Source organism: Martes martes, assembly GCF_963455335.1.
Source record: "Martes martes genome assembly, chromosome: 10".
NCBI lineage: Eukaryota > Metazoa > Chordata > Mammalia > Carnivora > Mustelidae > Martes > Martes martes.
In genome coordinates this window covers 61,768,067-61,792,970 of record NC_137898.1, presented here as the reverse complement: position 1 = coordinate 61,792,970, position 24,904 = coordinate 61,768,067, and the positions used below count along the sequence as shown (strand labels likewise).

The following is a 24,904-nucleotide window of genomic DNA, read 5'->3' as shown; positions in this document are numbered from 1 at the left end:
GCCGCCCCTCCCCCCGGCGCGCCGGCCTAGCCGAGCCGGCCGGCCGGCCTGGCTCCCCTCCCCGGCCCCGACGGGCGGGCGGGCTGCCCTGAGGAGGCGGGGAGGGGAGGGCTGGGCCGGCCGGCGGGTGGGCGACGATGCCGAACTTCTGCGCTGCCCCCAACTGCACGAGGAAGAGCACGCAGTCGGACCTGGCCTTCTTCAGGTTCCCACGGGATCCGGCCAGGTAAGCGGCCGGCGCGGAGCCGGCGGCCCGGGCCCACCTCCGCAGGTCGCGCTGCGCGCTGCCAACCGCCGGCTCCGGGGCTGCATGGGGAGTGGGCCACGGTCGTCGACCCCAGCCTCGGCCGCAGGTGGGGAACGGGCCTGGAGCAGCGGGCCGACGGGCGCCCGGGGACCTCGGAGCACGTGCGCCAGCGGGGGCTTGGCGCGGCGGGCACCACCCGAAGGAAGAGGCTACTGGGGCGGCACGCAGGCGGGATGAGCGGGGTTCTCGCCCTGGTTATGTTGCTTGGGTGACCTCGGGCAGGTCGCTTTCTCCTCTAGGCTTTAGTTTCCTCAGCTGTCAAAAAAGGGACTTGGATTCTATAGTTGGGGTCACCAGGGCCCGCCCTTCTCCTTGCCATTCCTCCCGGGGGCAGTGTTTCTTTTTGGAGTCCGGTCACCTTCTATGATCTCGTCAAGTTACAATTACTTCCTCCGGCGGATTTGATCCTGGTTCAAATTCTGGCTCTGACCGTTACTCATTGTCTTACTTGGTTATCCTGGTGATGGTTATCCTGGGGATAACGGAGGGTAGGGTTGGTGGGGGGGGGGGCTACGCCTGTGGGCGTGGGAATGGGTATTGAAATGTCTTCCTTGAGGTAACTCACACGCTCTGACTTATATTTAAAGAGTGATGGAGAAGGGACTGTGAAAGTCTGAAGAATTTTCCTTGGCCTCTCTTGATTCGTTCATTTCGAACCAACACTTAACTGTGTGCCGAGCACTAGTGTTAGGTGTTGGAAATTCAGATGTAAGTGAGACAGTGTTGCTGCCTGCAGAAACCTCACAGTCTGTTAAGGAGACAGATATAGAAGAAGACGATTATAATATAGCATTTTATTTATTAGTTCCGCAAATATTTATTGAAGGCCTGCTATGTGGTAGGCATTGCTCTGAGCACTGGAAATGTACAGATGAACAAATCAGAGCCCCTGCTCTCTTGAAGTTGACATTCCAGTGGAGGAAAATAGACAAATAAATATGTATGTACAGTATGTCATATGGTGATAAATACTTTGAAGAAAGGACAAATGTTGGGGCATAGAATAAGGAGTAGCAGGGGAGACACAGTTGTTATTTTAAAATAGGTGATCAGAGAAGACCTCACTAAGAAGGTGAATTTGCGGAAAGACCAGAAGTAGCTGAGCAGGCCGGCCATGGAGATATCTAGGGGAAGAGCATTCCGGTCTGTGGAAACAGTAAATGCAAAGTTAGGGCGTACATGTAACAGGTACAGCCAAAAGTCCATGGACAGTAGAGCTGGTTTAAGGAAGGAGGAAGAGGGAAAAAATGAGACCAGTTAAGTGTGTGTTTGTATGGTAGGGGCAAATTGTGTGGGACATTATAGGCAATGTAAAGCATTATGGTCTTTATTCTGATTGAGACAGGAAGTCATCCATGGGTTTAGAGAAGGGAGACTATACTTTAAAGATTTTATTTATTTATTTGACAGAGAGAGAGAGAGCACAAGTAGGCAGAGAGAGAAGGGAACAGGCTGCCTGCTGAGCAGAGAGCCTGATGCGGGACTCGATCCCAGGACCCTGGGATCATGACCTGAGTGGAAGGCAGAGGCTTTAACCCAGTGAACCACCCAGGCGCCGGAGACTGTACTTTAAATAGGAGTACTGGCTGCTTGTTAGATTGTAGGGAAGCAAAGGTGAGAGCAGGAAGACCAGTTAAAGGCAATTGCAGTAATCCAGGTTAGTAGAGGAGGAGGTGGTAAACTGCTGGCATTTGAGACATGTTTTGAAGGTGAAGCCAACAGGATTTGTTAATGATTTAGATGTAGGTTGTAAGAGAAAAAGGGAAATCAAGAATAACCCTAAGATTTTTTTAACCTGAGTGTTTACTGAACTATGGAAGTCTGGGAGGGAGCAGGTTTAGTGGAGACATATTCAAAGTTTGGTCTAGGACAGGTGAAGTTTGAAGAGCTTAATAAATGTTCAGGAATATCCAGAAATGAACTTAAATGGCCCATATTTAGATCAGTAACCTAAATATTTTAGAGCTAAAACCATAAAAAAATATTCTGGAATTTAGAGACTTTCAGACTAGAGACTGTAAAAATGGGTGTTCTCAGTTTATAGAGGGTATTTAATGTCATGCTCTGGGGTGAGTAAAGTGGAGTAGGTCTGAGAATTGAGCCCTGGGACATTCCTGGTGTTTAAAGTTCAGGGTGGTGAGGATGAACTACTTTGGAAGACTGAGGAATAGCTGTTGGGTTCCATGGGAGCAGAGAAGGGGAACATCTGAATCTGACTGGGCCTTACCCCATTAAGCATTATCTTCCTTTTACCAAAAGGGCAATCTTGAGAGTATATTTCAGTTTCATAATAAGGGCAACATAAGTTGATTCTGGACCACAGGTCATTTGTGTCTGTATACTGTAGCAAATGCTCTTTTCATTACACTCCTTAGAGGGGAGGGAGTATGACCTATAGGGGTGTATAGTCTCAAATTTGGAAGGAATTTTTAGATCTAGTGCATTTTATCCCCTTTGAGAATCTAACATAAGGACCTTATTTGAGAAAAGACAGAGACACAATTTTGCATTCCACTGTCAAGGTATTTATGGACCCTTTAGGGCCCTGTGCATTCCTGACAGGTGGGCCTTTGCTAAAACACCTCCAGTGACTGTTCTCTGCTTTGTGAAGGGATGCTTCAAGATTTTGGACACCTTTAGCTATTGTTTCTTCCTTGTATTGAGTGGGAATATGCCTCCCTATAATTTATTCTTTGGAGGTCCTAGTTATGTTCCTACAGTCACACTTAGTGAATCTGTGCCATTTTCTATGTCAGAATGCTTTGAATATTTCAAGACTAAATTAAGAACTTTTCTTAATTCTTTTTAAGCATTTTTATTGAGATAAAATTCATATACCATACAATTCACCCATTTAAAATGTGTATTAAGTGCACTTTAATATATGTTATACAGTATTAATGTATATTGTTTAGTATACATTATTTTTAAACATTTTGTTAAGATTTATAACATAAAATTTGTCATTTTAACCATTTTTAAGTGTATAATTCAGTGGCATTAATTACATTCACAGTGTTGTGCAGCCATTACCACTACCCATTTCAAAAGTTTATTCATTACCCCAAGCAAGCAGTAACTCTTTCCCTACCCCCTCCCTTGCTCCACCCGCTTTCAGTCTCCATGAATTTGTGTGTTCTGTGTACATCATGAAAATGGAATCATATAATTGTCCTTTATGTCTGGTTTATTTTAGTTAACATAATATCTTCAAGATCCTATTTTATCCAAACCAAATCTCCTCATACTAAGGATTCCAAATTCTTCTGTTTTTGACAGTTTCTTCATTATTGTGCCCAGAATTAATTATAATAAAGAAGTAGTTTTCAGAAGTGTGCATTGAATTAATTATAGTATTTTTAGGGTTATTAATTATAATTAGTTTTTTTTCTGTAAATGAGTTGTAGGGAAGGTTGATAAAAGGTGACATTGCCAACCTGTCCTTGAAAAGTTAACTAATATTGTTAACTAAAAATATAGTATATTTAATGTTATTAAATAGTATATTTCTTTTTGTTTTATTTGTAAATTCCATGGACACTTTTATAAAGAGCTATTTGAAGTAATTTAAAATTCAAAAGTGTAGTTAATAAAGGGCACAGTGCAGAATTTCCCAAAATACAGTACCTTTTATTGGTTCAGAAAAAGTGGCATTAATGTGCTTTTTATTTTTTTATTAATTTTAATTTTAGTTTTTTTAATTGAAGTATAGTTGACAATGTTCAGCATTAGTTTCAGATGTACAGTGTAGTGATTCTATTAAGTCTATACATTATGCAGTGTTCACCACAAGTGTCACCATATAGTGCTGTTACTGTAACACTGACTATATTCCCTATGCTGTGCCTTTTATCCCCGTTACATATTCTTTCTTTTTTTTTTTAACTATAAAATAATTGAATCGACTTACTTTAGGATGATGGTAGAGAGATCATAGATTACCTAAAATTAAAGTTAAAAGAAAAAAAACCTGCCTAAAACTGGATCACCCGAGGACGGCTTGATCAATGCCAAGGCTTGGCAGGAACCTAGGGGCAGCTCATAGTAGATCTCATACCTAGATGAGGTGAAGGTACAAGTAGAGCTAATGAAGTGCTCCTATTAGAGCGAGTTGGGCAACTGAAGCCCTCTTCTTCCTTCTCAGGCAATTAGTTTTAACTCAGCCCTAAGATGGTGAGGTCTTCCAAGGTTCTTTTGGCAATTTAATCAAAGTAAATTAAGAATTGATGTACTCTGCCTTGTAAAATGCAAAACAGTGGTTTTTTTGGGCACTCATGAAGGTCCCCCAAGACTTTCAAGGAGTCCACAGGGTTAAAAACTGACATTATTTGCCTTTTTCATGCTCATTCTTTTAGGAGTGTGCACTGGAGTTTCTGAGGAGGTCCATAACATGATAATATCATTGCTCTGAAAAGTTGTCTGTTATATTTTCTAAAATTTCCCAAGTATGATTATACAGATGCCAGTGTGTGGTAGACATTTTCTCACAAATGAATGGAAGCCTGCCACTTCAAGGGAAACAATTGACATTCAAGCAAAAATTAGAATTTTGGAAAATTTAAATGCACCACTTTGAGCTTGACAACTCTCTTAAGACTTTTCTGTTGAGATTGATGGTGATATTGATAAACGTGATTTTTAAAATAAATTGTATAAGGGTGGTTTGCATAACTGGCTGAACTGATATTTTCCAAATTGGCCAATTCATAATTTCACAAAGACATGCACAGATAAAAGCCCTATTCAGGGGCACCTGGGTGGCTCAGTGGATAAAGCCTCTGCCTTCCACTCCAGTCATGATCCCAGAGTCTTGGGATCGAGCCCCGTATTGCGCTCTCTGCTCAGCAGGGAGCCTGCTTCCCTTCCTCTCTGTTTGCCTGCCTCTCTGCTTACTTGTGATCTCTGTCTGTCAAATAAATAATAAATAAAATCTTAAAAAAAAAAAAAAAAGCCCTATTCAAAGTATAAGATACACCAAGAAATTTCAGTGTAATAGAGTGAGAAATCTCATTGGTCTGGTGTCAGATTACATATCACAACTCATCTTTAAGAAACCACCACTTGTGGAGTTTTTGTGTAGTATTAAAGAATATCCATAGTAATGTGGGTAAGAGAGGAATATTTTAATTACCTTTTTAACTGCATAGCAGTGTGAGGCCAGATTTTCTTCATATACTTTAACCAAAACCACATATGGCAACAGATAAAATACAAAAGCGGATGTGAGAATCTAGCATTAAAGAGATTTGCGAAGATGGAAAACAGTGCCACTTTTCACTAAATTATTTTTTTGTTATGGAAAATGCAGTTATTTTTCATTAAAATATTACATATATTAACATATAATGGGATTGCAAGTTTTAATGAATTAATAACTATTTTAAAAGTGTATTTGGTTTTATAGATGATAAATATTGATATAGTGATAAATATTAATAAACAAAAGCTCTTTGGGTCCTCAATAAGAGGGTAAAAAAACTGTGAAGTTTGAGAATCATATCTATAAAATATGATCTTAAAGTGTTTTCATATCTCATTTAATCCTCCAACCAATGCTGTGAGTTGTAATGATAATACTTCTTACAGAATACTTCAGTATTCTATGTGCCAGGCAGTGTTCTATGTGTTTTATGTACATTATTTCATTTAACCCTTGCAATAGGTTTTGACATAGTCCCTGCTTTTCAGATGACCAAAGCAGGGACAGAGAAATTAAGTAATGTGTTCAAAGTTCCACAGAAACATCTGAAACCCCAAAAATATAATAAAATATGTAATATTACTGAAACTTACTTGACCATGGAACTTTTTTTTTTAATGAAACAGTTGACTAGAGTTTCTTAAAATATGTTTTTGGAAATGCTGCAAGTAGGAGACCATCAAAGGGAAGAATACACAAAAAGGCTGAATGGTACTGAAAGGGTGATTGAAATGAGGATAAAAAGTGACCATCGGATTTGGCAGGATTGAAATCATTCATACTGTTGAGCAATTTCAGTGGAAAAGAGATAAAGTAGAACCCTCCTTGGAACTGATAGAGGAAAGAATGTGAGACAAAGTGGAGACTGTGAAAATGGGCTCTAGTTTTGCTTTGCAGAGGATCCAGGTTAATGGAATTTTTTAGATGGGAGATACTAGGGCACGTTTATACTGATGGTAATGATATAGATAAGTAAAGGATGTTGAGAGACCATATACAGAGAGGAAGGGGAGTATTTCCTATGTGTGCGTATACATAGTTCTACATATATGTATATACACCTGAATTAGGAAAAGTTTCATTCAAGAAATGATATTTAAGGGGCACCTGGGTGATTCAGTTTTTTAAGTGTCTGCCTTCATCTCAGGTCATTGATCCCAAGGTCCTGGGGTTGAGACCCGTGAGCCCCATGTTGGGTTCCCTGCTCAGTGGGGAGTCTGCTTCTCCCTCTCCTCCAACTTGTGTTCTCTCATGTGTGCACTCTCTCTCTCTCTCTCATAAATAAAATCTTAAAAAATAAAAAACAAAAACGTTTACTCTGCAGTGTGGAGAAAGGGTTAGGGAAAGGCAAAAGACCAGTTTGGAAGTTAGATGGATTCAGAGAATCATTTCACTCTGCTAAGGGAAAAGGCTACAGAGTCTGGGAGTACAGGGCGCAGAATAATGAGAGGGAGAGCTAGGAAAGGGGAGACAGTGGTCAATTTGAGAGATAATTATGTATATCCTTAAAAGCATTCAAGTATATATACACATGTGTGTATACATACATGTACACACATATGTAAAAAACTTGTCATATATAATTTTTATAACTTTATTGATATAAAATGTATATATGCAAGACCATCACAAATCATTAGTGTTGCATGGCTTGTTGGATTTTCAGGGTGACCTGTCCATGAAGCTTTTGCCCAGATTTAGAAAAAAAATAGTCTATTACTAGTATCCCAAACTCCCTCTCCCCCGAGGCTCTCTCAGTCATTATGCCACTATCCCTAGTGAGAGTCATTGTCCTACTGGATACAATCAGATTAGTTGGTTATTGAGAATGAGGGACAGAGTGAGGGAATCTTTTATTGATACATGACATACATAGAAAAGAATGTAAAGTCAGTAGTCTAGAACTTGATGAATATTTTATAAAATGAATACCCAGTTAATGTTTGAGATACAGAACATATTTCCACCCAGAAAAGCCCGTTAGAGATCCAGTGCCCCTCCCCTTAAAAAGATTTTATTTATTTATTTGACAGAGACAGTGAGAGCTAGAACACAAGCAGGGGGAGTGGGAGAGGGAGAAGCAGGCTTCCCACCAAGCATGGAGCCCGATGTGGGGCTCTATCCCAGGACCCCGGGATCATGACCTGAGCAGAAGGCAGAGGAAGGCAGACACTTGACTGAGCCACCCAGGCGCTCCTGGTGCCCAAAGTTTTTATTGCAAGGTAGTCACACAGACACTCTCTGTCAAGGGTATATTAAAATTCTAGACTCCCAGAAGGAAGGCAGATGTTCAGTATAAAAATATTGTTTAAAAAAATAAATCATAGGGGCACCTGGGTGGCTCAGTGGGTTAAAGCCGCTGCCTTCGGCTCAGGTCATGATCCTAGCGTCCTGGGATCGAGCCCCGCATCGGGCTCTCTGCTCAACAGGGAGCCTGCTTCCTCCCTTCTCTCTCTGCCTGCCTCTCTGCCTACTTGTGATCTGTCTGTCAAATAAGTAAATTAAAAAAAAAAACTTTAAAAAAATAAATAAATAAATCATGTTGTTTCCATAGTCCTAAATACAATGAGCCACCTTATCAGTTAGGGAAAGTTTTATGTCAGTGTAGGGAACTATTTATTAACCAAGTTTCTTCCAGGCACCAGCCAAAAGGCTGTCTTTACAAGCGGGCTTTTCCTAAGGATAGCAATCTCAGGTCTCCTATATTAATTAACTTTTTTTCTGCATAATCACCATAGATGAGTTTTGCCTGTTTTTTTAATGACATCTAATTTCTCTCTCTTTTTTTATTTTTTAAGTTTATTTAAGTAATCTCTATACCCAACATGGGGCTTGAACTCATAAATCAATTTGAGGGGAATTGATACCTTTAGAATTCCATATACCAATCCATGAACTTGTATATTCCTCCACTTATTGAAGTTATTTAAAATCTTTTTCAGTTAGAGGGTCTTGCACATCTTTCACTAGATTTACTTCTAGGTATTGATATGGCAGACATAGATGTAGCTATTTGGGCTATCTGCCCGACCTATCCTTGACTGAATCTGAATGCTTGTCGTATCAGGAATCTGTCTCAACTTAGTTCAGAGATAATACAGACAGTAGTGTTCTGTATGGAAGGTCTTCAGAGATCTATGAATTAAAAAACAAACAGCTGTAGCAGTATGGCAAATTATTTTTTAGTGAGGCAGTTTCTGTGCTAAATATTTAGGTGTTGAAACATGAAATGTTTATGAAATCATATTGCACAACCATGTAAAACTATTAAAATATGGACATCTTAGGTATCATTACTGTGCAGTAACACTTCTTGGCTGAATGAAATGCTGCGCAATTTAGGTGTGGTTTCAGTTTCAGTTAGATAATCAACATTTCACCATGGTTTTACATACTGAGAGTAGAGGGAGTTAAGTGTCAGAGTGTGTATGTGTGGAGGGGTGAGCTGTAATATTAAGACATACTATAATGCGATTATAAAATAAACTATGTTTTCAATTTTTTTTAAAGATTTTATTTATTTATTTGACAGAGAGAGACACAGCGAGAGAGGGAACACAAGCAGGGGGAGTGGGAGAGGGAGAAGCAGGCTCCCTGCCAAGCAGGGAGCCCAATGCTGGGCTTGATCCCAGGACTCTGGGATCATGACCTGACTTGAAGGCAGACACTTAATGACTGAGCCACCCAGGCCCCCCATGTTTTTAAACTTGTGACTATGACAGCATTTTTATTCCTAGAAACTTGAGGAATGAAGGAAAGCAAGATTAGTTGTGAGCTTTAGCAAATTACTTAACATTTCTGTTCCTTCATTTCTTCATCTACATACAGGGTATAATGTACCCCTTTTGTAAAGGACTTAGAACAGTGTCTGGCTTATAGCACGTGCTTAGTGTGCATCGTCGTCATTGTTGTTGTCATTATTATTATTTGTTTTTCTGCAGATTTGTAAACACCAAAAGGGCATGGACTTTGTCTTGTTCACTATCTTCAACACCTTCTGTGTACTAGATTGTGTAGAATCCCTGCAGTCATGGAGCTTGCCAATCTAATCTTGTACATATTGTAGAGAATAAGTCATGTTCATAATAAGGCAAATGAACACAGGCCATCATGCTCCTGGAAGAAACTCTAAATGATTTATAGAACATCTATTTACTGATTTTTTGCAATGACAGTGTTGTTTCATATCCTTGTTTAAGTTGAAATCCTGAGGGAAATGTTAGGCCATGGGTCTCATGGTTGTGCAAGTGTTTGGTTGAACTGCTGATAATTGAGTCCTCTCTGGTGCAAGGATGTCCTGGGAATTGAAAGACTCAGATTTAAGTTCTAGTTTTACTGCTGATTTTGTACAGGATTCTGAGCAAGTTACTTTTTAAGCTTGTCTATAATTGAATGTACTAAATGATTTCTAAAGTTTCTTTTATTTATTTATTTTTTAAAAGATTTTATTTATTTATTTGACAGAGATCACAAGTAGGCAGAGAAGCAGGCAGAGAGAGGAGGAAGCAGGCTCCCTGCTGAGCAGAGAGCCCGATGCGGGGCTCTGTCCCAGGACCCTGGGATCATGACCTGAGCGGAAGGCAGAGGCTTTAAACCATTGAGCCACCCAGGCGCCCCTCTAAGGTTTCTTTTAGCTCTCATTTTGTTATCAGTCAGCTTCTCCAAATTATGTTCTGCAGAGAAAGGGGAGCAGGAATCCATCGTTTATAATGTATCTTTGCCTTATAGCTGAATGCTGAAATATAAACATTGAGCTCATATTTCATAATTGTATTTTGGTTTTATTTATAGATGCCAGAAGTGGGTGGAGAATTGTAGGAGAGCAGACTTAGAAGATAAAACGCCTGATCAACTAAATAAACATTATCGATTATGTGCCAAACACTTTGAGACCTCCATGATCTGTAGAACTGTAAGTAATAGAAGGGCTTAAGTTGTTTGTTTTCTGTCTCTCTCTCACTCAGTATCCGGTTGAAAATCTTTATTAATGTTGGGGTGTATCCTTGCCCCCCACCACTTTTTTTAAAGTCGAAGACAAATTCGGAGCTGATTGGTATCTATTGTGTTCTTAAAAACCTGAGATTTTTTTTTAACCCCGCCTGTTTCTGATGTCCCATTCCTACTCACCAGAGGTTGCCACTTTTACTTTTCTTATGCAGCCTTCAGAAAATTTTTGGTAATTATTAAAGTGTATGTTTAAGGTAGAGTTTGTGTTTTTACTTGGAGCATCTTCTCCAGAGCTTTTTGTATGAGTGAAATCTTCATTGAGAAATGGAGCTCTTTGTTTTCATGTTTTCATATGTACTGTTAGAACCCACCCTTATTTTTATGTTCAAGTTACAAGAAGCAGCAAATTATATATTTAATGTGAAAAAATTTTTCCATCAGTATTTCTCAATTTCATATCAGGACCAGGATCTCTCATCCTTACTACTGTTAACTATGTGAATTTGGCCATGTCACTTTCCCTTTCTGGGCCCCAAAATCTAATAAGGAGATTAAACCACATAATTCCTGAGATTTTAACATTTTTAACCCTCTGTGATTCTGTTGTTGCTGTGAATTATTAGAGACACAAATAGGGCAGATTTGATTGAAATGAAGCAGACTTGAAACACTTTAAAAACTAGTTAGGAAGACAGTTTTGTTAAATATTATACTCTTGTTTAGGTATAACTAATGTATCATCTCAGATATTGGGATAGACATAAACTTGATTTGAAGATACACTATATATTGTTACGCAGCAATTTATTTTGATATTTTTTTCAGATACATTTTGCAGAGGCATCAGAAAACTAAAGAATGATTGGGTTATTTTATTTCTCAAAATTAATTGAAGCAGATACTTGTGAAGTCATTGGGAGGTGAGCCAATTCCGGTTCAACAGTTTAATCACAAATATTTGAGGGATATTTTTGCCTTGCTTTGTTAAGAGGGTAATAATGATCAACCAAAATAAAGGATTTCATATGTTTAAAAGGCAAACCATTTTTATGTTCTTGACATTAAGTAAAAATATCCCAAATTATTATTTTAAATATACAAGCCATATACATTTTTATTTTAGTAATAAATATGGTCTCTTTATTAGACAGTTCCAGTGAGATTAATGTGAGAAATGTAAAATTAATAGTTCACCCATATTCTTGTTTAGTCAGAGCATAGAACAGAAAGATGAGCTATTTTTGCTTTTTAAATTTCCACATGATTCTTCAGTCTTGAGTAAGTTAATGCAAATACGAGAAGATGTTCTTTCTACACATGTAGAAGAAAATACTGCTATTAAAAACTGGCTTATATGGTATAGATAACCAAATGTTTGAGAGGTTTGATTTGATTAATTTGGCATTGAAGGTTTCATCACTAAACATTCATGGCTACTTTAACCAAAGCCAAATATTATCTTTAATGCTAGAGTAAGAGCATTGCTTTATGCTCAAACCTTAGTTCAACAGTTAAAGATTAAATCTTGATACTGAGTTGAAACTGTCATGCACATAAATTGAATATAGCTCTTTTTTGCATGTGAACTTTTAAGTCAGTATTTGTAAAAAGTAATGTGTTTTTAATTCATGTTGTTTTTTGGTCTGTAATATCTTTGCTTTATAGCAAATTAATTTGATTTAAATTTAAGAAATGTATTAGGAATGTTTTATCCCTCCTCTCCTTATTTAATAATTGGTAAGATATCAAGAGTTGACTGTATATGTTTGTATGTCGTGACATGTTTGCTAAGCAGGAAAGGTGAAATGTTTGGGGTATGGTATAGTTTCTGCTCCCTTCAGTGATTGTGTCCCTAATCAGTTTGATTCAAAATTCCTGGTAGACTCGGGATAATTGGCTCAGCACTAGAAGTTGAGTATCATTAAGAAATAGATGAAAAAAAAAAAAAAAGGTTTTCTTCTTTGTGTTTTCCATGAGGCATGGGGTTGAAATGGAGAATATTGACTCTGAATAGAAGTACTTCCCAAATGTGTTTAACACTCTTTAGATAAAACCCGAGATAGTGGGTTCCCTTTAGTGATGTATTTTTTTCTTCATATCATCCTAACTTTCCTTCCCTTGGTGAAAAAAAAATACAGTTGTTATTTTTCTTTGGCATCTACTTTGAACATGCTTTAATAGTTAGCTTTGAAATAATCACTGCTCCCAAGAAAGCTTTTTGAAAAGAAGAGTGTGTGTCTTTATCAGTGCAGACCTGTGAAGAAATTAAAGGCACTGTTTCTTTAGACTAGACTACAGTTATTCATCTGTTACTCTTCCTGTTAATAAACTTCTTGTCCCTACCTGACCTCTGGGTTGACTGTTGAAGACGGTCAACATCCAGTTTATAGCCAGGTTGGATTAGGTTAACAGGAATTAGAATAGAGAATAGTCATCCTCCAGTGATAAGAATGTTAGAATTAGAAATTTAGAAATACCTAGTATAGTGTTTGCAAAATCCAATTATGTATATCATGGTTATGAATGAATTCAAGTGGCATATGAGTCAATTTTTATTTTAGGAGTTTCACGTATGTGTTAAAAATATACGTAGCTCATCAAAATCATTATTTTATAGTTTGTATTGCCTAAGACAATGCTAACTTTAAAAATGAGTGGATTATGTAAAAGTGCAGGTGATGGAATGCAAGCCTTATCATTAGTATGTGAATCATTTCATTTTAGGAAATATTGGTCTAGTTCAATACTTGAATTTTATTCAGAAGAGGAAACTGAGGTCCAGAAAGGGAAAGTATTTGACCAGGATCTTATAGTGAGTAACTGGTAGAATTTGGACTAGTTCCTGGGTCTCCTGGGTCTGACCCAGTCCAATATTATTTCACTATACCTTCATTCTTCTCAGTAATAGTAGTGAAAGTGGAGTGAACATAGGTAAAGAAGGAAAAAATTACTAAGAATATACAAAGGATAGATTGAGAAACTTTTGTTCCTGCGTACATTTGGTGGGCTCATGGAAGGGCAGGATAGATGAAGTCACTGGGAGGATGAATTAGAAGTATATATGAAATATGCAAATACATTTAATTTTTTATGCATACCATCAGTTCCGTTCCTTTTTTTTTTAAATAGTAAGATTGCCAGAAGGGCAAATGCAAAAAGAGTTAGAAATAATAAGCTCTTCTGGACTGACATTGTCATTCTGCAAGTCTCTACACTTTAGAGCTGGAGTTGAAGGAGTACTGGGGAAGTCATTAACGTAGCATTTTCTTTATGTGTAATACATTCTTACAGACTGTCTCTGAGTTAACATATTTTTCTTTTTCAGAGTCCTTATAGGACAGTTCTTCGAGATAATGCAATACCAACAATATTTGATCTTACCAGTCATTTGAACAATCCACATAGTAGACACAGAAAACGAATAAAAGAATTGGTATGTCAATGTAGTTTTGACTTTCCCATGCCCCATAATACTATGAAATCAAATACAGATGCATTCATGTTAAAATTGAACCCAAGTTAGTCTCTGTTTCAAAGGTAGCATGGGAAGTGAGTACTGTGGTTATTGAAGTAGCATGGATGTGAGACGATTAGTTTAATACGTAAATTGGGAAGTCTTTTTCAGATTTAGCCTTTTGATTTAGCCCGTTGATACTCATTGCCTTGGGCCAAAATATGCTGTCAGTTATAGACCACTAGCACATTCCCTTCCTGGGGGTGGGGGGGAACACTACCTTTTCTTTTATAGTAAGGAAAGTGGAGCTGAGGGGTATTTCCAGAATTCAGCACAAAGGGATAAAGAAAGGGAAGGTATAAAAGTTAAGACATGGGGGTGTGGGGGGGCGCCTGGGTGGCTCAGTTGGTTAAGCATCTATCTTTGGCTCAGGTCATGATCCCAGGGTCTGGGATTGAGTCCTGCATTCCAGTTCCCTGCTCAGCGGGGCACTTGCTTCCCCCTATGCCTCTGCCTCTCTCTCTCTCTCTGTCTCTCTCTCTCTCTCCCTCCCTCCCCCCCATGAATAAATAAATAAAATCTTTAAAAAAGAATAAAATTTAAAAAAATAAAAGTTAAGACATGGATGCTTTTATGTAGAGGTTCTGTCACTATTAAGTACTGACAGAGTTAGAAAAAGCTTTTAAATCTCTGTATATGGCATCATTTATGCATGTTTTTATATTCCTTTGATACCCTTTAGTTCTAATGCTTGAAACCTATCTGGTTTTTTTTTGTTGACATTAGGTGAACAACATTAAATTCCTGAGACTCCTCAGTCCATGACTTTCTGTCTTTGTTGCCACCGACGAGACCCTTATTTTATTTTTTCTTCCTCCTTCCAATATTACCATTCTCATTTCCTCTCTTTTTGGTATCCATGCTAGTGTATTTAATATTTGTCATTTCATTCTGCCTGCTGTGTGCTTTTTAAAGACATTTATCTAATATTCCTCATTTTTTCTGTTTCTATGTTTACCTTTCATATTTATATCTTTCATTGATTTGGAGTTTGTATGTCTTTATTACCATAGCTTTATAATATATCTTGCTTTCAAATACAGTGATTTCTTAACTCTTCTTTTTCAAAATTGTCTTAGCTATTTGTGGGCCTTTTTCCCTCCAGATGAATTTGAGAATTCTTTTTGTCATGTGCTTGCTTCGGCAGCACATATACTAAAATTGGAACGATACAGAGAATTCTTTTTGTCAGGTTATAGAAATTGTATTTGTGTGGGGCGCCTGGGTGGCTCAGTGGGTTAAAGCCGCTGCCTTCGGCTCAGGTCATGATCCCAGCATCCTGGGATCGAGCCCCGCATCGGGCTCTCTGCTCAGCAGGGAGCCTGCTTCCTCCCTTCTCTCTCTGCCTGCCTCTCTGCCTACTTGTGATCTGTCTGTCAAATAAATAAATAAAATCTTTAAAAAAAAAAAAAAAAAAAAAGAAATTGTATTTGTGGAGGGGGGCGCGCCTGGGTGGCTCAGTGGATTAAAGCCTCTGCCTTCGGCTCGGGTCATGATCTCGGGGTCCTGGGATCGAGCCCCGCATTGGGCTCTCTGCTCAGCGGGGAGCCTGCTTCCCCTTCTCTCTCTGCCTGTCTCTCTGCCTACTTGTGATCTCTGTCTGTCAAATAAATAAATAAAAATCTTTAAAAAAAAAAAATTGTATGGGGATTTTCATCGTGAATGCTTTGAATTACCATCTTTGCAGTATTAGTCCTGTCTATAAACAGAAAAAAACAGCTATCAAGTAATAGCAGTTATTAACAAAACTAAATACTAGTTCTTTGAAAACACTGTTAGAATACTTATAGGGGCACCTGGATGGTTCAGTTGGTTAAGCCTCTCTTTGGCTCAGGTCATGATTTCAGGGTCCTGGGATTGAGCCCTGATTCGGACTCCCTGCTCAGTGGGGAGTCTGCTTTTCCTTCTACCCCCTCCCACCCCGCTCTGGCTCTGGCTTGTGCAGTGTCTCTCAGATAAATAAATAAAATCTTTAAAATAAATTAAAAATTTTAAAAATACTTTTAGGAGTACACAAAGTAAAAAAATTAGAAAAAACTTCAGGGTTTTTGCTGCAGTTCTTTAAAAGAGAACAATATGTACATTCTTCCTTAATTTACTTCCTAAATACACTATGGTTATTTTTGGTATAGATTATGTATTCTGGTTGAGATTGTTTCTAGCAATTTTGAAGACCCCTTTTTATTAATCCTAATAGTCCACCAAGTTTTCTGTGTGATTGATTATATATCATCCTCCAGATTTGCCTCTTCTTCCTATCCTCATAATTAAAATTTTTCTGTTGCCTGTGTTACTGTTGAGTCCAGACCCCTAAGAGTGCTGTTTTGAACAATCCCAGGAATGTCACAGCTGGTACATTTGTGGCATTAAATGTGCCATTTGTTGTTGATACTGTTAAATAATTTTTATGAAGTTAAGGAAATTCCTTTTATTCCCTTTTTGTCCTCATGTTCAGAATTTTTATCATACCTTGTTGAACTTATCAGAAGATTTCATTGCATCTGTTGAGTAGAAAAGTTCACGATTTTTTTTTTAAGATTTTATTTATTTATTTGACAGAGAGATCACAAGTAGGCAGAGAGGCAGACAGAGAGAGGGGAGGAAGCAGGCTCCCCGCCGAGCAGAGAGCCCGATGCAGGACCTGATCCCAGGACCCCAAGATCATGACCCGAGCCGAAGGCAGAGGCCTCAACCCACTGAGCCACCCAGGCGCCCCCACAATTTTTTTTAAAGCAGTGAACAACATTGATGGATTTTCTAATGTTGAACCATCTTTGCATTCCTGTGACGAACCCTAATTGATTGCAGTATCTCTCTCTTCATTTGTTTGATTTAGTTGGTTAATGTTTTATTTAGGATTTTGCATTTATAATTTTAAGTGTTGTCCTCTGATTTTCTTTTTGTGTTCTCCTCTTACCCAGTTATGATATCAAGGCTCTATTAGCCTTATAAAAGAAATTGGATAGCTTTCCTTTTTTTCCCTCTTAATTTTTCTAGAGAAACTTATGTAAGGTGTGTGTGTATATATATATGTATATATATATATATATATATATATATATATATATATATATATACTGTCTGCTCTTGAAAGTTAAACCATAAAACAGAGGGCTTGGGGTAGGTGAGGGAATATTTTGATTGTCGTTTTGATTTATTTATTGGTTTTCTCTTCTTGTGTTTCATTTGTTCTCAAGAGTTTATGAACTGCAGCTAGGATTTTGGAATGCTTATTTTTTTCTGAACCTAAGATTATTTTAATAGTCTTTTCAAAAAAACAGTGGTTAGTTTTATCAATGATATTTGTACTTGTGAGCTATTTTATTGGTTTCTTCTTGATTTGAGGGATTTACTTTTTAGCTCTTTTTCTGGCTTCTTGAATGTTTAGTTCATATTTATGTATATTCAAGCTGTAAATGTCTAAGTGTGTTTTAGTTGTATCCCACAATTTTAGACATGTAGTGCTTTCATTGATTAGCCAGAAGTGTTTTGTAAATTCCCCTATTCTGTTAACATAGGATTATTTTTGTTTTTGGTTTACAGGGTTTATTTTTTTAACACCTTACTGTAATTTTTATTTGGAGTGTTACAATTAAATGATACATAAGAGGATATGTACAGTCTGTGCAATACTGATTCTTTCTAGTTTTTGCATCTGTTATTGCTATTGAAGTCTGATGCCAGCCTGATTCCTGCTCCTTTTTAGATGATCTGCTTTTCTCCCTCAAAGTCTTTAGTTTTTTTTCCTTATATTTGACATTTTAAATTTTTGCTAAACGGGGTCGAGATGTTTTTTTTTAATTATCTGGATTTACATCTTTAAGTTCTGAGAGGTCCTCAGTTTTTATAAATTCTTCATGCATTTCTTTCCTTCTATTTATTTATTTGTTTTTCTGGGACTTCTCTGAGATGAACACTGACACTCCACAACAGTCCTCCACATCAGCATTCTTCTTAATAATACGTACCAGGGGTGGGATGCTCAGCAACTTCCCATCCTGTAGCTATCATTTCCCCATATTCTGTCCCTTGGGAACCTCAAATACCTTATTGCAGACATACTCTTCCAGATCTGCCTGCCATCCTTGCAGTTGCAACTCACAGGTTAATGAGGGAATGTTCCAGATTGGCTAACCTGTTGACATTTCTTGTTAGCAGTATCGTGTTTCCATGCTGCCTAGCAGGTACCCTGCTAACTCCAGCTGGTACTGCTGTTTGTCTGCCCGAGAATAGTAATGGGGTGGGGTGTGATTTAAACATTGTGGGGGGTTAGAGGGAGAGAAAAGGACACAACTGGGAAGTTCTTCCTCGGTCTAACCCTGTATGTATATGCCACTTGCACTCTGTGCTGTGTGCATCCATTTCTCTTCCATTCTGCACTGTGTTACTGTCTCCTTCCCAGGGATTGTTCATAGCTTTTATGTTAGATTCTGGGATCCCTCAGTGTACCTGGCATTCCCCCAGGATTGGATTGAGTAGGGAACATGATTTGTGACCCTTTGGAATGCCCATCCTGTACTTTCATGCCTTTTATTAGCCAGCAAACACTTGTAACCCAAAGTTATGATGATTTAAGTATAAAGTAAGTTAAACAATGTATTCTTTCCCCTCTAGTATTTTATTATGAGCTTGGAGTCATTAGTAAATTATACTTCTGGTTTTTCTGTCATCTCTGTTTGAAGAATGTTCTCCTTAGAAGGAATTTATGCTCTTGAAGGAATTAAATTTGAGTCAAGATATGCTTTTTACTTATGAGTCTACAGTAATGTGCTAGAGTTCAGTTTTCTTAAAGGTATTGTTTTCTTTTTTCTTGTCATTTAGAGTGAAGATGAAATCAGGACACTGAAACAGAAAAAAAGTAAGTGATAGTGTTAATGACTCAACTTCTGAATGTCTTTTAAAAAGGCCTTGACCTGGTAAGGACAAATAATTATGTTTTATGTCCAAAACCTGCCGTGAGAATGATGTAAGTGTGTGGTAGGCATTGTCCCATGGTCTGGAATTGTCGGTGAGACTAAAGTGTTAGCTTAGTTTCTTAATTGAGTGCTTCTGTGCCATACAGTTTGCCTTCTCCCCGCTAGGGCTGTGCTCTTGGTGTGATAGGACCAGCAGACACACAGACAGAATGTTCCAGAATAGGGAAGGAGAGGCAGCAGGAAGGACAAGAGCAGAATCTTCGTCTACCCAATGTGTGGTGCATAATAAGCTCTTTTTCTTTTTTTTTTTTCCTTAAAGATTTTATTTATTTATCCAACAGAGAGAGAGCACAAGCAGGTAGAGCGACAGGCAGAGGCAGAGGGAGAAGCAGGCTCCCCACTGAGCAGGGAGCCCGATCCCAGGATCCTGGGATCATGACCTGAGCCAAAGGCAGATGCCTAACAACTGAACCACCCAGGAGCCCTCATAATAAGTTCTTGATACATTTTTAAGGAGTAAATGCTATGGGAACACTTAACCTAATAGAGAGTGGGAGTCAGAAGCCTTTCTGCAGGGTACTGATAGATGACCTCTGTCACCAAAAAATGAGGACCAGAAGTTGTTTTTGTTCTTGTCAGTGATTGCTATTATTCCTCCTTTCTCTGTCTCCTCCTACTACTGTGTTGCTGTTATTATTAACGTTAAGTCTTTATGTGTACTGTGTACCCAGTCTTTATTCTAAGTGCTTTTCTTAATTGACTTAATTCTCACAGTAGTCCTGGGGAGAGGAGACCTAGAGTCAGGCAAAGGAAGGAAGAATATTCTTTACAGAAGTAGAGTGGCTTGACACCAGGTGACAGATTTGGGCGATTATACTCATTTTGTTGTTGGAGCTTCTAATGTCCCATGATAATTAATCAGAAAATGAGCCTAGATGGGACCACAGGGTTCAGGACTTGCAAGGTTGTATGTATGACAGTGGGCAGGACACTCACCTCAGAGCCTCAGTTTTCCTATCCAAATACAAAGATACTTCTAGTAGTCTAATATTAGCTTTACAAATGGCCTGAATATAAAATAAATAAATAAAGTTTAAAAAATTGCCTGAATATACTTTATGTTTTATTGGCTTGTATCACTCTCCTCTTCCATATAAAAATGTAGCTTAATTTCACAGAAGCTGCATCAGCCTGGATCTTGGAGCCACACAGGCTTGGATTTGAATTTTATCTCCATCCTTCTAACCATATCTGTGACCTTGGGCAGTTATTTACTTTCCTCATTTATCAAATGGGGTTGATAGCACCTGCCTGTAGAAGGAATAATGTGATACGTATAAAATGCCAACACAGTGCCTCAGTAAATACTAGTTCTCTTTCTTTTCTTTTTTCTGAGGGCACAGACTGTTAGAGCTCTGTATATATTTTATGTCACATGCCTTGTTAAGTTTATAAGAAATCATTTCTCTCTTACAACATTCACTGTAGGATTAAAATATATCTGTAATACAGTTTTTGTCTCCTCCTCTAGAGTGTGCCTTATTGTAACCTCTCTACCCTAGTCTGTGGTCCAGTAGGTGCCTTATGAATGTTGAATGGATGAGTTTGTGAATTTTAAATATTTAACCAATCAAAAATACAATTTTTTTGTTTGTATGGTTCCTCCTGAGCCTTTTTATAAAATTAATTTTTTTTTCCAGTTGATGAAACTTCTGAACAGGAACCAAAACATAAAGAAATAAACAACAGCAACGCTCAGAATCCTAGTGCAGAAGAAGGGGGTGAGGAACAGGATGAAGATATTTTACCTTTAACCCTTGAAGAGAAAGAAAACAAAGAATACTTAAAATCTCTATTTGAAATTTTGATTCTTATGGGAAAACAAAACATACCTCTGGATGGGCATGAAACTGATGAAATCCCAGAGGGTCTCTTTACTCCTGATAACTTTCAAGCACTGCTGGAGTGCCGGATAAATTCTGGTGAAGAGGTTCTGAGAAAGCGCTTTGAGACAACAGCAGTTAACACATTGTTCTGCTCGAAAACACAGCAGAAACAGATGCTAGAGATCTGTGAGAGCTGCATTCGGGAAGAAACTCTCAGGGAAGTGAGAGACTCGCACTTCTTTTCCATCATCACTGATGACGTAGTGGACATAGCAGGAGAAGAACACTTGCCTGTGTTGGTGAGGTTTGTTGATGAATCTCATAACCTGAGAGAGGAATTTGTGGGCTTCTTGCCTTATGAAGCTGATGCAGAAATTTTGGCTGTGAAATTTCACACTACGATAACTGAGAAGTGGGGGTTAAACATGGAGTATTGTCGTGGCCAGGCTTACATTGTGTCCAGTGGATTTTCTTCCAAAATGAAAGTTGTTGCTTCTAGACTTTTAGAGAAATATCCCCAAGCTGTCTACACACTTTGCTCTTCCTGTGCCTTAAATATGTGGCTGGCAAAATCAGTGCCTGTTGTGGGAGTATCTGTTGCGTTAGGAACAATTGAGGAAGTTTGTTCTTTCTTCCATCGATCTCCACAACTGCTTTTGGAGCTTGACAATGTAATTTCTGTCCTCTTTCAGAACAATGAGGAAAAGGGTAAAGAACTGAAGGAGATCTGCCATTCTCAGTGGACAGGCAGGCATGATGCTTTTGAAATTTTAGTGGACCTCCTACAAGCACTTGTTTTATGTTTAGATGGTATAAATAGCGATACAAATATTAGGTGGAATAACTATATAGCTGGTCGAGCTTTTGTACTCTGCAGTGCAGTAACAGATTTTGATTTCATCGTTACCATTGTTGTTCTTAAAAATGTTCTATCTTTTACAAGAGCCTTTGGGAAAAATCTCCAAGGGCAGACCTCTGATGTCTTCTTTGCAGCCAGTAGCTTGACTGCAGTGCTGCATTCACTAAATGAAGTGATGGAAAATATTGAAGTTTATCATGAATTTTGGTTCGAAGAAGCCACAAATTTGGCAACTAAACTTGATATTCAGATGAAACTCCCCGGGAAATTCCGCAGAGCCCAGCAAGGTAACCTGGAATCTCAGCTCACCTCTGAGAGTTACTATAAAGAAACTCTAAGTGTTCCAACAGTGGAACACATTATTCAGGAACTGAAAGATATATTCTCAGAACAGCACCTCAAAGCTCTTAAATGCTTATCTCTTGTACCCTCTGTCATGGGACAGCTCAAATTTAATACATCAGAGGAACACCATGCTGACATGTACAGAAGTGACTTGCCCAATCCCGACACACTCTCAGCTGAGCTGCATTGCTGGAGAATCAAATGGAAACACAGAGGGAAAGATATAGAGCTTCCATCTACCATTTATGAAGCCCTCCATCTACCAGACATCAAGTTTTTTCCTAATGTTTATGCACTGCTGAAAGTCCTGTGTATTCTTCCTGTGATGAAGGTTGAGAATGAACGCTATGAAAATGGGCGAAAGCGTCTCAAAGCATACCTGAGGAACACTTTGACAGACCAAAGGTCAAGTAACTTGGCTTTGCTTAACATAAATTTTGACATAAAACATGATCTCGATTTAATGGTGGACACATATATCAAACTCTATACAACTAAGTCAGAGCTTCCTACAGAAAACTCAGAAACCATTGAAAATACCTAAGAAATGTTTAAAGTAGGCTTTCTCTTATGTTTGATATTTGGAAAAATCTGTAAGAAATTTGAAAACATCTTACAGAAAAGCTGTCAGGAGTACGTAGGCCACTTAATCACTGAATATCTTGACATATTGACCTCTCATTGAGTATATTAGCCATTGATAATCTGCCTATTTAAATGGCCCCTGTTTAAACTCTCGTGCTTTGGAGACATACCTGTTCTTCCAGAAGATAGCATTGAAAGTGCCACATTACACTTCTATGGGATTTCTGCTAGTGACCCTTGGGAATTGTTTTAGTTAAGTCATTTTAGACATAACATTTATTATCACTGGATCCAGTTGTCGGGTATTGAGTTATCACTTCTTAGAAGATAAAGATTTTGAAGAGGTATGGGGGGAAGGGATACATTTTAGAAAATGTTACAAGAAGCTCATGAGTGACCCTTGAGTAGTAGGAGTGTTAGTATGTTAAAAATCTGTAATGGACAGTTCAGGGAGTTACCAGACAGAAACAGGTGAGGTTGCCAAGCAAGGATTGCAGTAGAGATTTTGTCTTTATCAAATGAACTTAACGGAACAAGTTACAATTAAAGTTTGAATGGAAGAGCCTGCCATTGTTGTTCCACATTGGGTTGTTGCTGTTTACATTCCTTTGTTGAGCCTACATCTTCATAAGCTCTTTAGCACGTGTATGTTGAAACACCTACGACTTCATAAGCTTTTTAGCAGGTATATGTTGAACACCTCTGTTCATGGTCAAGGCAGGATCAGAGGCCATGGATACTGACAACTAATTTGTCTGTTTTCCTCTGTCTTTTTCCATGACTATATCTACTGCCTCGTCTTGATTTATAAACAAAACCTGGAAAACCTACAAAAATAAGTGTTTTGTGGTTTATCTAGGAATAATACAGAAAATATTGCTGTTATTTTTGGTGAAGAAGATCAATTTTGTATAGTTTATTTCAACTTAAATAAAATGTGAATTTTGTTTAAAGTTCAAGTATGTGATTTTTGGGGGGGGGACAAAGTGGATTCTTGTGGTAAATTCTTTTTTCAAAAATATCACCTTTGCAATTGAAGACGGGTTTTTTAGGGGTTTTTTGGGGGCACGTGGTATATGGTTTACTGCTTGGGGTATATAAATGACATTTTAATTGAGTAATTTCTAAATAATGTTTATCTAACTGATTTTTTAAAAATATTATGTGCTCTATGACCCTGTTACAAATTTTCAGGGTTTGTGTAATTGTTGATAGCCAAAATGTAAATGAATGAATTATGCTGAGATGTCACTGAATTATTTTATGTTGGGATATGTTAGTGTTACTTGAGTTTCAGAAAACAGTGCGGTGCATTTGCAGAGTGCAGGTCTTAATGATAGCTGGCAGTGCATTTCCCTGTCAGGGACAAGGCTGACAGATGTGTTAAATCAGGACACATTACCCATTCAGGTTATGAAAAAGATAAAAGAGTTTATCTTATAGCCAGAGTTCTAAGAGGAGCCTCTGTCTTTGGCAGAAAGAACTGATCAGATTCATGGTGGCAGAATGACAAGGAAGGAGACAGCTGGCCTTCTAATACCTGCTTCTATGGAGTTCTTAGAACACTTAAGAGTGGTGTGACCTTGGAGCCCCTAGGTGGGGCTCAGTCTTTTGGGCGTCTGAATTGGGCATGGGACTCTTGATCTCAGCGTAGGTCTTCATCATTCAGGGTCGTGAACTCAAAGCCTGCATTGGGGGAAAAAAAAGTGGTGTGACCTTGGTAGATTATTTGACCTGGGTTTGTTTCCTTAGCTCTAAAAAACACATTTATGGTTGTGCTGTGAAGGGTAGATAATTTATCATCGATTACCTATGACTGCATAACAACATCCCAAAACTTAGTGGCTTAAAAAAACAGTTCATCATTTCTCAGTTCTATGGCTTGGTTGAATGGTTCTTTTGCTAGTGTCTTGTGGGCACTCTGCCTTCAGCTGGCAGATTGGCTGGGAGCTGGGTGGAACAGCTGGGTCTCTCCATGTGGTCTTTTATCTTGGGCTTAGGGCAAGTGGTCTCAGAGTACCAAGAAGGTAGAGGCAATAGCTTCAAAGCCTGAGCTCGAGAACTCACCGAACATCGCTTTCACCACATTTTTTTGGTCAAAGCAAGTCATAAGGCTGGCGGAGATACAAGGGGTGAGGAAATAGACTCCTTGTCTTGATGAGAGGAGCTGCAGAATACAACCCCGTCTGCTCTCCATCATAATAATATATGCAAAACAGTCCTGCAGCTAGCACTGGGTAAGCTTTTAAGATGCCCATCATTTGTTTTTATAATCTGTGTATGTTCTCTAAATTAATTTGGGAATTTATTGAAAACCCCCAAACCTTAATTTGTTAAGGCACTTT

At 38.4% G+C, this 24,904-nt stretch overlaps 1 long non-coding RNA gene across 1 annotated transcript; it reads left to right on the top strand.

Annotated features, from left to right (window-relative positions):
* Positions 1-13: 13 nt before the first annotated feature.
* LOC308351856 lies at positions 14-23,512 on the top strand. Its single transcript, XR_013967613.1, has 5 exons — positions 14-226; positions 10,299-10,419; positions 13,780-13,887; positions 18,790-18,826; positions 20,585-23,512. It is a non-coding gene; the product is annotated as an uncharacterized lncRNA (long non-coding RNA).
* Positions 23,513-24,904: the final 1,392 nt, after the last annotated feature.